The sequence below is a fragment of the Sus scrofa genome, chromosome 3, assembly GCF_000003025.6.
Source record: "Sus scrofa isolate TJ Tabasco breed Duroc chromosome 3, Sscrofa11.1, whole genome shotgun sequence".
Lineage (NCBI taxonomy): Eukaryota > Metazoa > Chordata > Mammalia > Artiodactyla > Suidae > Sus > Sus scrofa.
The window spans coordinates 122,874,506-122,887,682 of NC_010445.4; the positions used below are offsets into that span (position 1 = coordinate 122,874,506).

General features: G+C 42.6%; 1 long non-coding RNA gene across 1 annotated transcript in view; it reads right to left on the minus strand.

The window, feature by feature from the left end:
- Nucleotides 1-9,580, minus strand: part of LOC110260054 — a 104,116-nt gene extending 94,536 nt beyond the window's left edge. The window contains exon 1 of the long non-coding RNA XR_002342841.1: nt 9,472-9,580. This is a non-coding gene — a long non-coding RNA (uncharacterized LOC110260054). The remainder of the gene's footprint in view (nt 1-9,471) is intronic.

A 13,177-nucleotide genomic window follows, 5' to 3' on the forward strand; every position in this document is an offset into this window, starting at 1 on the left:
ACAGAAGAAAGGGTGGGGGAAAAAACTGTAACTGCAATGTATACATCTAAGGATGACCTGACCCCCTTGCTGTACAGTGGGAAAATAATAATAAAAAAAAAAAAAAAAAGAATATTTTCCTAGGAGTGCACAAGTAGCAGCACTTATTACTTTAAGTCCAGAACAGATTACTTCTGCATTCAAATTTCATTAACTCATCCTTTTTTTTTCCACTAGAAAATAACAAAAGACTTAAATATATATATATATATAAATTAACAAATCAATTATCAAATCAGGTACTTATCTGCTTAGACTATTCCCTGAATTGAGTAAATAAGATTCACTTAGAAATAGCTTATAAATCTCTCCTACCAACTATTTGCCCTCCTATGTATTATGCTATTATTTTGTTTTTTAAAAAACATCTTCCTAAGTGTAATCTACATGGGTGTTGACTAAATGGAGTAGAAACAGAGACAGTTTCATAGCATTTCTGATTACTTTTAAGGGAAGTGTTCAAAGATTTCAAATGGCAATTTGCTACCATTCAATCTTGATAAATGGCCAGTGTCTGCTCAAAATCAGGACTACTAGTGGTTAGGAAATATAAATAACTTAACCACAACAAGTAGTTAAAAATATTTTAAAGAGCATGTTTCATTGTGTTGCTATAATTTTCTATGGCTATAAACTGGAATAATTTGTCTATCTACTCCTGATGCTTCTCTTCATGTTGAAAAGGAGGCTGATAGCTACTCATTTAGATGGTTGTCACTAGTTGTTAAGAGGTGCTTATTATTCATGATCTCAGCAAATGTTTATTGAATTTCTGCTATTTCAAGACCAATTTGATATACCAAACACGTAGCAGTATTTGGAACATACTAGATAAAGTCATTGTTATTTTTTTATGGGATAAACAAAGTGACCCATATAACACTGACATTAAGCCAGTAAGTCATTTCCTCCTACCTAAATTGAGAAGTTTTATAAATGTCTTTTCATCAGAATGGTACTGAAAGGTGGGCTCTTATGCCACAAGCATAGAAGCCCACCGAAAGAGATAAGCCCTGTTATTTTCTGTATTTGCATCGGTGTGAAGGGTGGTAAAATCAACTATCCAGAGCAGTCAACATGTAGTTGCAAAAAACTTTTGTCTCTTTTTTACCCAGCTTTGAGCTATAACTGACATATAACATGATGTAAATTTAAAGTTTACCATGTCATAGGACAAACATACATATTGTGAAATTATCACAAGGTTAGTTAACACATCCATCCATCACTCCGTATAATTACCATTTTTGTGTTGAGAACATTAAGATCTACTATTTTCTTCTAATTTTCAAGTATGGAATATTTTTAACTGTAGTCACCATGCTGTGACACTAGATCCCTAGAACTTATTCATTTTATAGCTTGACGTTAGTACCCTTTTACCACCATCTACCCATTGATCCCACCTCTCAGCCCCTGACAACTACCATTCCTCGGTGTTTCTATGAACTCTCCTCTTTTTTTAGGGCTGCACCCACGGTATATGGAAATTCCCAGGCAAGGGGTCGAATAGGAGCTGCAGCTGCCAGCCTGAGCTGAGTCTGCGACCTCCACCACAGCTCACGGCAACCCCAGATCCTTAACCCACTGATCAAAGGCAGGATCGAACCCACCTTGGATCCTAGTCAGGTTCATTACCACTGAGCCGCGATGGCAACGCCAAGCTTGCTGTTTTTAGACTGCACATATAAGTAAGCTGTTACAGGAAAACTTTAAGTTTGAGCCTTGGATGAAGGCAGTTAAAGGATACAAGCTTTGAGTTATAAGAAAAGTAAATACTAGGGATGTAACGTAAAACACGAGAAATATAATTAACGCTTCTGTATGTTATATATGAAAGTTGTAAAGAGAGTAAATCCTAAGGGTTCTCACCATAAGGAATTTTTGGTCCTACTTCTTTCGTATTGTACCTACATGAGATAATGGGATGTTCGTTCAACTTATTGGGATTATCATTTCATGATGTATGTAAGTCATTATGCTGTGAACCTTAATCATATACAGTGCAGCATGTCACTTATATCTCAATAAAGTTAGAAGAAAAAACACTCGAACTTAAATAAAAACATTACAGTGTGAGCCTTTGCAGTTGGAGCACAAAAGCTTTCACAGTCCATATCAATATCATGAATAAGGTCCTATATGGAGGTTAATGTAGGTCATAGAAATAGACCAGTCAACAACAAAGTCCAGCAACAAAAGAACATTAAAATCAAAGCAGAGGAAGGCTCACCAAACATTTGAGATTGGCAAAATGTTTCACCAAAACCCTACTTTGGAGGCTGTGATAACCCCATCAGAGACATTCTTATGCATTATGGGAATATCATAGATCTGTGTGAACACAGACTGCACGGAGCTCATTTCCAAGCATGAAGTTTTTCTACACTAATTTTTAATTGACCATAAAGCCTTTAGTTAAAAAAAAAAAAAAAAAAAAAAAACCCACTATCCACATACTACAGGATCACCAGCTCTTGGTCGCCCAAACTAAGTCCACCAGTAAGAAATTCCTCTTAGAAAACCGAAGAATAAGACCACCCTTGCTCTGTTTGGCACATCTCTAAAAAACGCACATCATGAGTTTAAATACTGAATGTTAAGAAGGAAAACTTTCAGGCATACTTTTCTCTGTTGGTGTTTTTATTTTGTGTTTACATGTGTCTTATGGAAGAATGTATTTCATCTACCTGTTCTGCTTTTTTCTTAATAACTTTACATTTTAGAGGTAATTTGTCCCAGCCCAAATCCAACTATTCTTCCAACAGGCTACACTCTTTATTTGGTAATTGCTTTGCTTCTTATAATTTTGTGTTATAAGATCAAGTTCTAAAACCCTTTTATTCTCCTACATTAAATCAGTTCAGCTTGTGTTAGAAAACATTCTGATACCCATAGTTTAATTCCAACTGGAGTTATACACCATCAGATTATAGTTTAATTCATTTCATTAAATGTTATTACTTGTTTAAACTGTTTCACTGGAGGTATGATTTAGAAATGTTTTTAAATTATCTGTGCATTTGTCAAAAAGCATGGTTTTGTGTAATTTCAAAAAAAGACTAGGTAGGGTTACATTTACTTTTGTACACTGTTCAGTTGGATTCTCATTGTTTCTTCCAAAAGATGTACTATTCAGTAGAGCTCTCTTATCAGTGCAACTCACTCCAGGGAATGCTTTCTGTTCCTGCTCTATCTTTTGCATCCATGTACTAAGGACAGCTTCGTATTTCTACAGGAATCACACTACTACTGAACAATTACATCAACAGGACTGTAGATATAACTGGGTAGTTTCATTTCAAACTGAAAATTACAATTTTTACTAAGAACTAATAAAGATGAAAAGAATGATCGTTCCAAAATAGAAAACTACGGTGGTTAACTAAAACAGCGTTTTTTATAAGTTATTAATTCCCCTGGGGTCTGTCAAGCAAGGGAAGCCCCTGCTGGAACAAGTGAAGCAGAAAAAGGCACTATGATTTGGAGAAAAGAGTGCTACCCAGACTCAGCTTTGCCTCCTGTGTAGCCTTGAGTAGAAGGTGAACTCTGAGCTTTATCTGCATATTGATGACTCTGCTCCAGGTGACGCCCCCAGGTTTCTTGTGCTTGCAGCATTTTATGCAGCTAATTGACATTTAACTCTATCTTTAAAATAAAATTAAGTCCATTTCAGGAGATTTAGATATCCCAGAGAGGAAATACCTTAGTCACATACATATCCATTGCTAGGCATTAATAGCATGCCACATGTTCTATTTATATTACATTGTGACTTAAGAACATGATGGAAATTTAGAATAGATTAGGAGGTTTATTAAATAAAATACACCAGCCTATTATGTTAAGTCTGTCTCTGAAAATGCTAGGGCTCTGAGCAAACTCTCTACCCGCATGCAGGATCGAGCTTCCAGAATACCCGTCTCCATTAACGCAGTCCTAACAACACAAAAGGCACTACCTGCCAATGTCTCCACTTTGACCTCCATCAGCTGGGTACCAAAAACTACAAGGAGAACTACGTTCCCTCCTGGCACTAGTAGGTTTATAATCTTCCCTGGGACAGGTCACTCCATGCATCTCATCTTTGTTCCTAGGGTTTTTCACATGACAATCGCGCACAGGTTGCGAAGTTAACTAGCAAGTCTCTAGGGTCCCTCAAGATCCCGCTCTTCTTTTGGTTATTGCTGCTAAAATGCTTGCCTTGTCTTCAGCCTACTCTTCCCTGGGGTGGTTTTTCTGAAAGCCCAAGTCCTGACTAGACTCATTTAACCCACTGCCAGGTCTGGGCTCCCCAAATCCTCCCTTTAATGTCCCGTACAATTTGTAAATAGTCACCCTCTTTTTGTCTCCTTTGCGCAAAGCTCCAGGTAACAGATTAAATGACTGTAATCTCTTCTCCTGCCTGATTCCTCTAATCCTTTTAGTGGTCTCCTTTGCGGTATTCATTCCTACCATTATCAACTTCCTTTTCTTCATATGGGAAATGGCAACAGAAGCCAGATTCAGGTAAGGTGGAAATAGCCTCATACAAATGCATAGAAAGAGACCCAGATAGAAAGTCAGGAAACACAGGATAAGGGCAGAGTTCCCACCAACTTCGGGTGGGTGTGATGAGTCAGACAGGTACCACCAGCTGAGCTTCACTTAAAACCTCCCCCTGCCTTTGGAGAAGCATGGAATAGAAATCTCATTCACTAGAGAGAGTTTCACATAGCAAGCGAAAGAATGAGAATGCGTGGAAAAAAAAAAAAAAAAAATCAATCTTGAGAACTTATTCCAGCCATAATTATTTATCTTCAATATTTATTTTTCTTTTCAGAAATAACATCATAGGTTTCTCCATGGCACAGTTTTGTTTATTTAGCCTAATAATTAATGCACATTTTGGTATCACATCAGCATGCTTCTCCCTCAAGGAACTGAATCAAAGGCACCCCACTAAACGGGGAATTATTCTCACCATCATGCTTAGCTACTTCAAACTGAAGAAGGGAAATAAAAAGTCGGTCAGCTTCAGCTTCTCAAAAAAAAAAAAAAAAGCTCAAGAAAAAAAATGAGAGAGAAGGAAACCACACTGCCTTATTGATAACTCAAGGCTGTTAACTACAGCCTTCATACCTGCCTCTAATCACTGCCTCCCACACTGCCCTCCATTTCCCAGGCATCTGAGAAGGGCAAATTAGATCATATATTTGAAGTACTTGGTCTCCTTGTAGAAGAGGGGCTATATAAATCCTGAATGTTGTCACTTTCTATTCTTTCCATGCCTTTGACCTTAGCTCAGTGAAATATAATTTATAACTGGTTTGTAAGGGTACCTGAGAGCCACTCCATCCACCTCACAGGTAAAGGGGCCCAAGGCAGGGAGCTTGGCAGTCACACTCACTTGACCACAGGACCTCCTCCACTGATTGAGTAAACGTAATTATAAAGACAATCGCAGCCCTGGCTTGCCAGTGGTGGCAGCAGGTGAGTTATTGCCAGGATAAGTTGGGAGGCAAAATCCAACTGCTGCCTCCCACTTTACCAGGCATCCTGCTCACCTGCTCAAGTGCACCGAGTGAAAGGAGGCAGCTTTGTTAGAGGGTCAGGTGCATCCTTTGAAGTCCTGCCTTATTGGACATCAAGGCTCCTCCAACGAGAGAATTCAAAGCCTCTGGACAAACTAGGAATTACCAGACCCTGATCTTCACCCCACCCACCTCACTGTAATTGTAATGTCCCCTCCCCCACCTTGAGCAACCTCCTTCCTGCCCCCTACTGGGAAAGGTCCCTGGCCCACTCCTTGCCAGGCCCCTATAGGGCCTCATACGCCCCCAGCCAACCAGCAAGTGTATCATAAGACCCCTCTTTCTCCAAGTAATCAGCAGGTCAGCAGGCATATCCTGGAATTTCTCCTCTCCCTGGGTTATAAAAACAGAAAAAGAGACACGAGCGAGCTCGGGGTCTGCTCTCCCTGACTGTGTTAACAGCATCTCTCATCTCCAACTCTTCTTTCTCTTCACCTAGCTATGCTGGAAAATGCTTTTTCCACATGCATGCACAGACCACAACACTGCCTTGTATGTAGCCAGATTCATGCAGAGTGTGGCTACAATTTTTTTCCCCTCCATTCACTGGTTTCAGGGACTTAAGGGAAAACAGATGAGGACAAGTCTCCCTGAGAAGACTAACAAATAACAATTAGGAAAAATAAATTAGGTATATTCCTTGTCTTAGTGTCATCATTTTCACCCAGGCAAACAAGTCATGTATCTCCATCATCCTTAGGAGCCACAGCCAGTTACAACTGCAATCAGTTGTGTTTCCTGAATATTCTCCAGCTCACCCCTCTTATCTCTTTCCTACTGCTGTTGCCTTTATTAGGACCCCAACAGCCTATTTCCTCCAGCTTTTCAGAAAACTTCTGTGTAGTAGGCTTTCTTCCAGTGCTTTCCTCTGATCAATCCCTGTGTACATCAGGAACCAGAGAAATTCTCAAAGGTGAGGTTCAGCCGACAAGTTAGGGAAAACGGTGAAGAGGAAGGAAAAGCCAGAGAGCTTCTTGCTGTCCGAGGCCTAAGGACTGGGCCTGAGCTCCAGCCTCAGAACAAGGAAGGAGGTGTCAAGTGTTAATCGCTAACCAGACACCTGCGTAAAGTGCTTCCCTGGCCCACAGGTGTGTCTTATCACAAGGCACAAGTGAGGCATTCCCATTGCGGCGCAACAGAAACAAATCCAACCAGTATCCATGAGGACACAGATTGCAGCCTTGGCCTCCTTGCTCAGTGGGTCAGGGATCCGGCAGGGCCGTGAGCTATGGTGTAAGTCGCAGACGCAGCTCAGATCCCAGGTTACTGTGGCTGTGGTGTAGGCCAGCAGCTGTAAGCTCCAATTCCACCCCTAGCCTGGGAACCTCTAAATGCCGTGGGTTCGGCTCTAAAAGAGACACATGCGAGCTCAAGATCTAATCAAATTAGATTTTCAGCCTCAAGCTTTATTTCTCACACAGTCACCTGATATTCTAAACAAAATTTAAAGCTTTCTGTCTTCAAGCCTTTTTGCTCCATCATGAGCATTCCCAGGAATACTGTTTCACTAATTCAGCTGGCAAATTCTACTTGGTCTATACAATTTGATTAAGGGACAATGTCCTCTTTTGAGGTCTTTTTTATCCGTAAGCCTCTATACATTTACCTATGCTTTTTCATCTAAATGCTTTTGCATATGACTTAACTCTTTGTATGTTTGTTTCCTCCACTAGACATTTTTTCTCTCTCCAAGAAAACTCTAGGCTTATTCATCATTTTATTCCTAGCATCCAGCACCATGACTGGACTATAGTTGCATAAGACATTTTTACTTAAACTGATGAAGGATTATGATGTAGAAAGAAGGGAAAGCAGGCATGAACACTTTAAGAACTGAGAATTCTTTTCCTCATTAGCCTATGCTGTGAGCCTATATTGCATACACATGACACTGTAGAGGAGCAAAACGTGCCACCCCCACCTGTCTCCTGGGCATGCCAATTATCCTAAGCTGAGAACAGTCAAGGCCCAAAAGACTCAGGAAGAAACTTTGGCTGTCCCTTGGACTGCGAATGGGGGACCAGTTCGAGGCAGGTGTGTAGACAGCAAGGAACCTAGCAAAGTCTAACTTTCTCTGTGTCCCAGCACACACTGTCTCTGCCTGGCCCAGCACACATTTAACCCAACATTTGCTTTTCCATCTCCAGGTCCATTGCCTTCCTCCCCTTTGAAGTCCCAAACCAAACCCCCAACGTCTTCTGTTTTTAGCCAAAGACAGTATTAGGGTGAGGGTTTCAGACATTTTGGAAAGTTACTCAGTTTTTCTGGGTCTCCCCCCTGTACACGTTATTAAACTTTTGTTTGATTTTCTATTAATTGGATGTAAATTTAATTCTTAAACCAGCCAGAAGACCTTAGAAGGGGAGAGAAAAATACCTTCCTGACAGGATAATGTGATGTTAGGTTCATGTCTTGGGAAGTTACATCAAATGTCTTCAATGTGCCAATCTAATATACCAAAATCCCCAGGCCCTCTCTGTGCCTCTTATTGCATCCCACCGAAGGAGTTTCCCTGAGCATACGGTGATTCAAATCAGACAATGGCAAACCAAAAGCGGTTAGAAGTGCTACATTAACAGGCGCCAGGGGCAAGGTTTTTATGGAGAAGATACAAAAGCAGAGCAAATAGATCATCTGACTGGTTAGAGCTTAAGTAGCTGTCTTATTTGGGAAAGCCTCGTTGGTTATTTGTGATTGCTTGTTCTTAAGGTTCTTTTTCAGATTCATGTGGAGCCACACTAATATAATGGGGCCTTGTTTAAAGTCTAACAGCACCTGCATCCAATATTCAATCTAGAATGATCTTTCCTTTTGCCTCACTGAATGAATTCACTTCAATGGAGTACTTTATAATTTGCCAGACTTTGAGACATCAGGGCAATTACAATTTCCTACAGCCAGTACTTAAAGCTGGATGGCTTTAGTTAGTTGGTTTTACCCATCAGCGTTTTTGATCCTAATCTCCACTATTCACAGCATCTACAACATGACGGTGGTTTGTGTGAAACATCAAGTACGAACCATTTAAATGGAATCTCAATCTTCACATAACACCAACGTTCAGGAAGATGAAATCACTTAGCAAGTTTTGCACAACCAGCCAGTAGCAAAACCAAAAATCAAACTCAGATTGTTTCCAGCCCAAACCATGTGTTTTTCCCCCTTGCCTTCTGCTGTCATTCTTATGACCAATGTCAATGCCAGTCTTGATGTCTTTACTCTTCCAAAATCATCATCACTATCGTGACTCACTTCAGCTTCATTGTTTTTTTAAAAAAATGCAGTTTCCATGGGAAAAATTCCCTCCCGCCCACTCCAGGATTTATAATCCAGCTTTCAAGACCAAAACACATTTTTCTCCTTAGGCAAATGAATTATAAGCTTTGATTAAAAGCACCTGAACCTTTCCTGCTCAAAACTGCTTGGCAGGAGTGTGCTATGCAGAAGACCAGAGCAAGTAAACAATACAAAAGGTTTTAACCATTTATCCATTAGTCGACATCACTAAAAAGATGGAGAAATTAGTGCTTAGGCATGTTGCTAAGTGCTTTTCAGATCTGAATGTATTTTACGCACTTAGTATGTATTTTGAGCAACATGAACACATTTTCATTGACAGTGTCAGTGAAATCTACCTTCCCTTGTCTCCTGGCTGTAGACTTAGTTCAGGACCAGTCTTTCGGATGAAAAACTGCAATTACCAATCCTTAACTCACCTAGCACCCACTATTGAAAGCTGCTTCCTGGGAGGCATTTTCACACATACTCTCCCATTTTTGTTCTTTAAATCCCTCTGAGAGATGTTCCCTGCATCCCAACTCTAGTTTATAAGTATCCTGAAGCCGGTAAGTTAATTTACCTGTCGTCACTCAACCTGGTAGCAGCAGAGGCAGATTTGAAAACTAGCATGCTCCTGGTTCTTCTCTAAATCTTGGAGCAGAGAACACCAAGCTCCTGACTGGGGCAAGAATGCACCCAGGCGCAGCTGCGAGTTTTTAATCAGTGGGGATGGGTGGGGTGGGGTGGGGGGTGGAGCTTCTGGTAAAGGATCTGATAGGCCTGGAGAGTTCCCGCGATAGTGTGGAGTTCCTGCGATAGCTTAGAAATTCATATTCTCAGGCCCCACTTGGACAAAATCTGGAACTCAGGGAGCAGGGCCCACTCACCTATCCGGTCATGCCTTCAAGGTCATTTTGACGATGGTCAAGTTGGAGAAGCACTGAACTACAGAATCCTCTACCAGGGTCTCTCAAATGCCTTTCTTCCTGGGAATCACACAAGTTCCTGCTTGTGTAGCTCTTTAAAGAAGAAAATCTGAAGTTCCCTTGCAGCAGGTTAAGGATCCAGTGTTGTCACTGCATCAGGTCTGCTGCTGTGGCACAAGTTTGATCCCTGGCCTTGGAACTTTCACCTGCCCTGGAAACAGCCAAAAGAAGAAAATCTGAGTCCTTGGCCTGACTTGGCAAGAAAGGGAAGTCAAGTAAATGTCCCTGAGGAGAGGCCCTCACAGTATTGAGCCATGGGGGTGACGTGTGTGACCTCGGAGGAGAAATGAACTGTGGAGCAGAAATAACCTGGCCCTGTTAGCCAAGCTCAGCACCCAGATCTGAGAGCTGAAGGGAAGTAATGCTTCTGGTTCACAAACCTGTTCCATCCTGTTCCATGGGAGCGGCTCCTTATCCTAGAGAAGGAGATGCTGGGCTGCAGCCCACAGGTGTACAAGGTCTGCACTTGCCCAGTTTTAAGATGGAGAAGGAGCCTGGAATCAGCAACAGAGACATCAGTGGTTTAATGGATGGGGGAGCTTAGGTGTCTAAAGCAAGGGCCTGGAGCAACACTCCACCTTGTGAAGCAGATGGGTTGTGGCGTCAGAATTCACTCCTGAGGACAGGGGAGGTTACTGGTCAAAGGGAGAATTAGCATCAGGTTGGCTCATTAGTTACCAGGGAAACCAGCAGATGGGCATGCCCTCACCTCCCCTTTGATTAGAACAATCATTAGCGGGGACCTGGGGCAAGTAGGTAGGAAGGTCAGTCAGGGGATTAGGGTGAAGTTCAGGCAGGTACTGGTCAAGCAATGGTCCAGCAGAAGGGATGTGCAGAGAGCAAGACAAGAGCCACCTTGAGTGGCTTGACCACACAGGAAAACATGGTCACTCAGAGACTAAGGAGAACCATAATTCTTGGGGCCCAAGCCAGACTTTGCATGGGACTCCCCAAGGAGGGCAGACCAATGCTATAAAAAGGGGATGTCCTATCTATAAGAGCAGTTTGAAAGCATCCAGGGATCAAATACTGGGATTCCAACAAGTAACCACAGTGGACAGCAGCTTTGAAGCAAAGTCTACTAAAATTTGGCGAGGAGAGTAGGGATCTGGGAGCCACAGCAGGATAGAGAGCAGCCCCTGCAGGGTGAATATCAATAGCCTGGAGTGGCTTTATGGCAGAGTCAGTGGAGAGAACAGATGCCCAATTGACATCAGGGATTTACACTTGACCAAGAGTGCCAGGTAGGCCAGAGGCTGATCCTTGCAGCTGGTCTGATGGCATCAGTAGGAATTTTTGCCCAAGCCAACTGAAGGCAAAGCTAATTGATGGGGGAAGGCTCCTGACATGGTACCACAGCAGAGATCTCCAAGGTAGACCCAGGATTCCCAGAGGGACTTGAGGGCAAGAAGGAGGGTGCCTCTAAAGAGGAAGGGCAAGACCCCTTTCCCCCCTACAACACTGTGAGACTGAAGGATTACCTGGGATATACTGAAATCTCTATAATACTAAAAATTCACTCACATATTATGTGTCAGTCATCACTTTTCCAGATTAAGGGGGAAAAAATAGCTAAAGCTTAGAGAGCTTTATTACTGTCCACACTCACATAGCTTGTTAGTACTTAATTCCAAATTCATTTAAATTCATTCAGAGTCTTTTCTCTGTTCAAATGTTTCTCAAAATGTGGCCACTAGAACACCTGGAACCAAATGAAATGACTTACAGTATCTCTAGAGCTGAGCCCCAGCAACTGGAACTAGCATCTCTCTCTCTCTGGGTGACTCTGCATTGTGGTGACAGTCTATTTCTGAGGACTGTTCATCTATTCCATGCTGCTTCTCCAACAAAACTGGGAGCCTACAGAAGCACTGCACCTTTGAGAAGACGCCTCCCAGCCTGAGATGGACGCCCACTCTCTGCAGATGCCTGGGAGTGGACCACTGTAGGAGAGGTGTGTTGTGCTAGTGTGGGTCAGAGGAAAAATATCCAGACTCAGAGGGAGGTAAAGACGAAGAATTTGAGATAAGAAACTCTGCTAGCACAGCTGAACGACTTCCTGTTGGAGAGCCAACCCCGGTGGAAGTTGGCTGCTTTTTTGTATCGCCATCGGGTAAGGGAAAAGGTGGTGTGGTTTTACTGATTAGCCCTCTGGAATTCTCCTCATTCCTGACAAGGGCCTGCTTAAGAAAGCCATCCTTTTACTGAGAAAAGGAGAGCTTGCTCGGGCAGTTTGGTTCGTTATCGGAAGAGAACCAGGCCTGTCACGAGCGTCAGCTTCAGGTTTTGTGTTTGAGCTGAAATGCTGCAGCTTGAGTTCCACAAGGTGGGTCGGAGGAGATGTGGATTTGGTGATCTCTTAAGGCCCTGACACGTGATTCTTTGATTTTTATAAGCCAGACCTCTCAAAAGTACTAGGTAGTTATTATGGGTTGAACTGTGGGTTCACAAGTGGTATGTTGGGTTCTAACCACCAGAAGCTCAGATAGTAACCTTATTCGGAAATAAGGTCATTGCAGGAGTAGTTAAGATGAGGTCATACTGGAGTAAAGTAGCCCTTAAGCTAATCTGATCTCTAACTTTATAAGAGGAGAGCAGATCATGGAAGACAGACGCCCAGGAAGAGCATCACGCAAAGACAAAAGCAGAGCTTGCAGCACTGTGGCTGCAGGCCAGGGGATGCCAAGGACTGCTGGCTTCTGTCAGAACCCAGGAAGAGGCATGGACGTGCTCTACCCAGAGTCCCCATGGGAGCAGGCCCTGCGGGCTTGCTGACTACTTGATTTTGGTCTTCTGGCTGCCAGAACTGGGAAGGAATCAAGTTCTGCTGTTTAAAGAACACTCCCCCTGACTCCCTCACCCCGTTTATGGTAATTTCTTAGAACAGCCCTAAAATATGAATAGAACAGCTATTGATAGGGGAATTTACTGTTTCCTTTCCTCCTTCTCTGGAGCTTTGGGTATTCTTATATTCTTTTTTAGGGTTGCACCTGTGGCACATGGAGGTTCCCAGGCTAAGGGTTAAATCAGAGCTGCAGCTGCTGGCCTACACCACAGCTACAGCAAAAGAGAATCTGAGCCATGTCTGTGACCTACACCACAGCTCATGGCAACACCAGATACTTAACTCACTGAAAGAGGCCAGGGATCGAATCCGCATCTTCATGGATACTAGTTGGGTTCATTACCACTGCACTACAATGGGAACTCTTCTTATTTCTTTATAAATAAGGGGGAAAAAGCCTGGGTTTGAAGTCTCCGGGAGCACATGCTATAGAATCAAAACAGTGGCTTCACGGA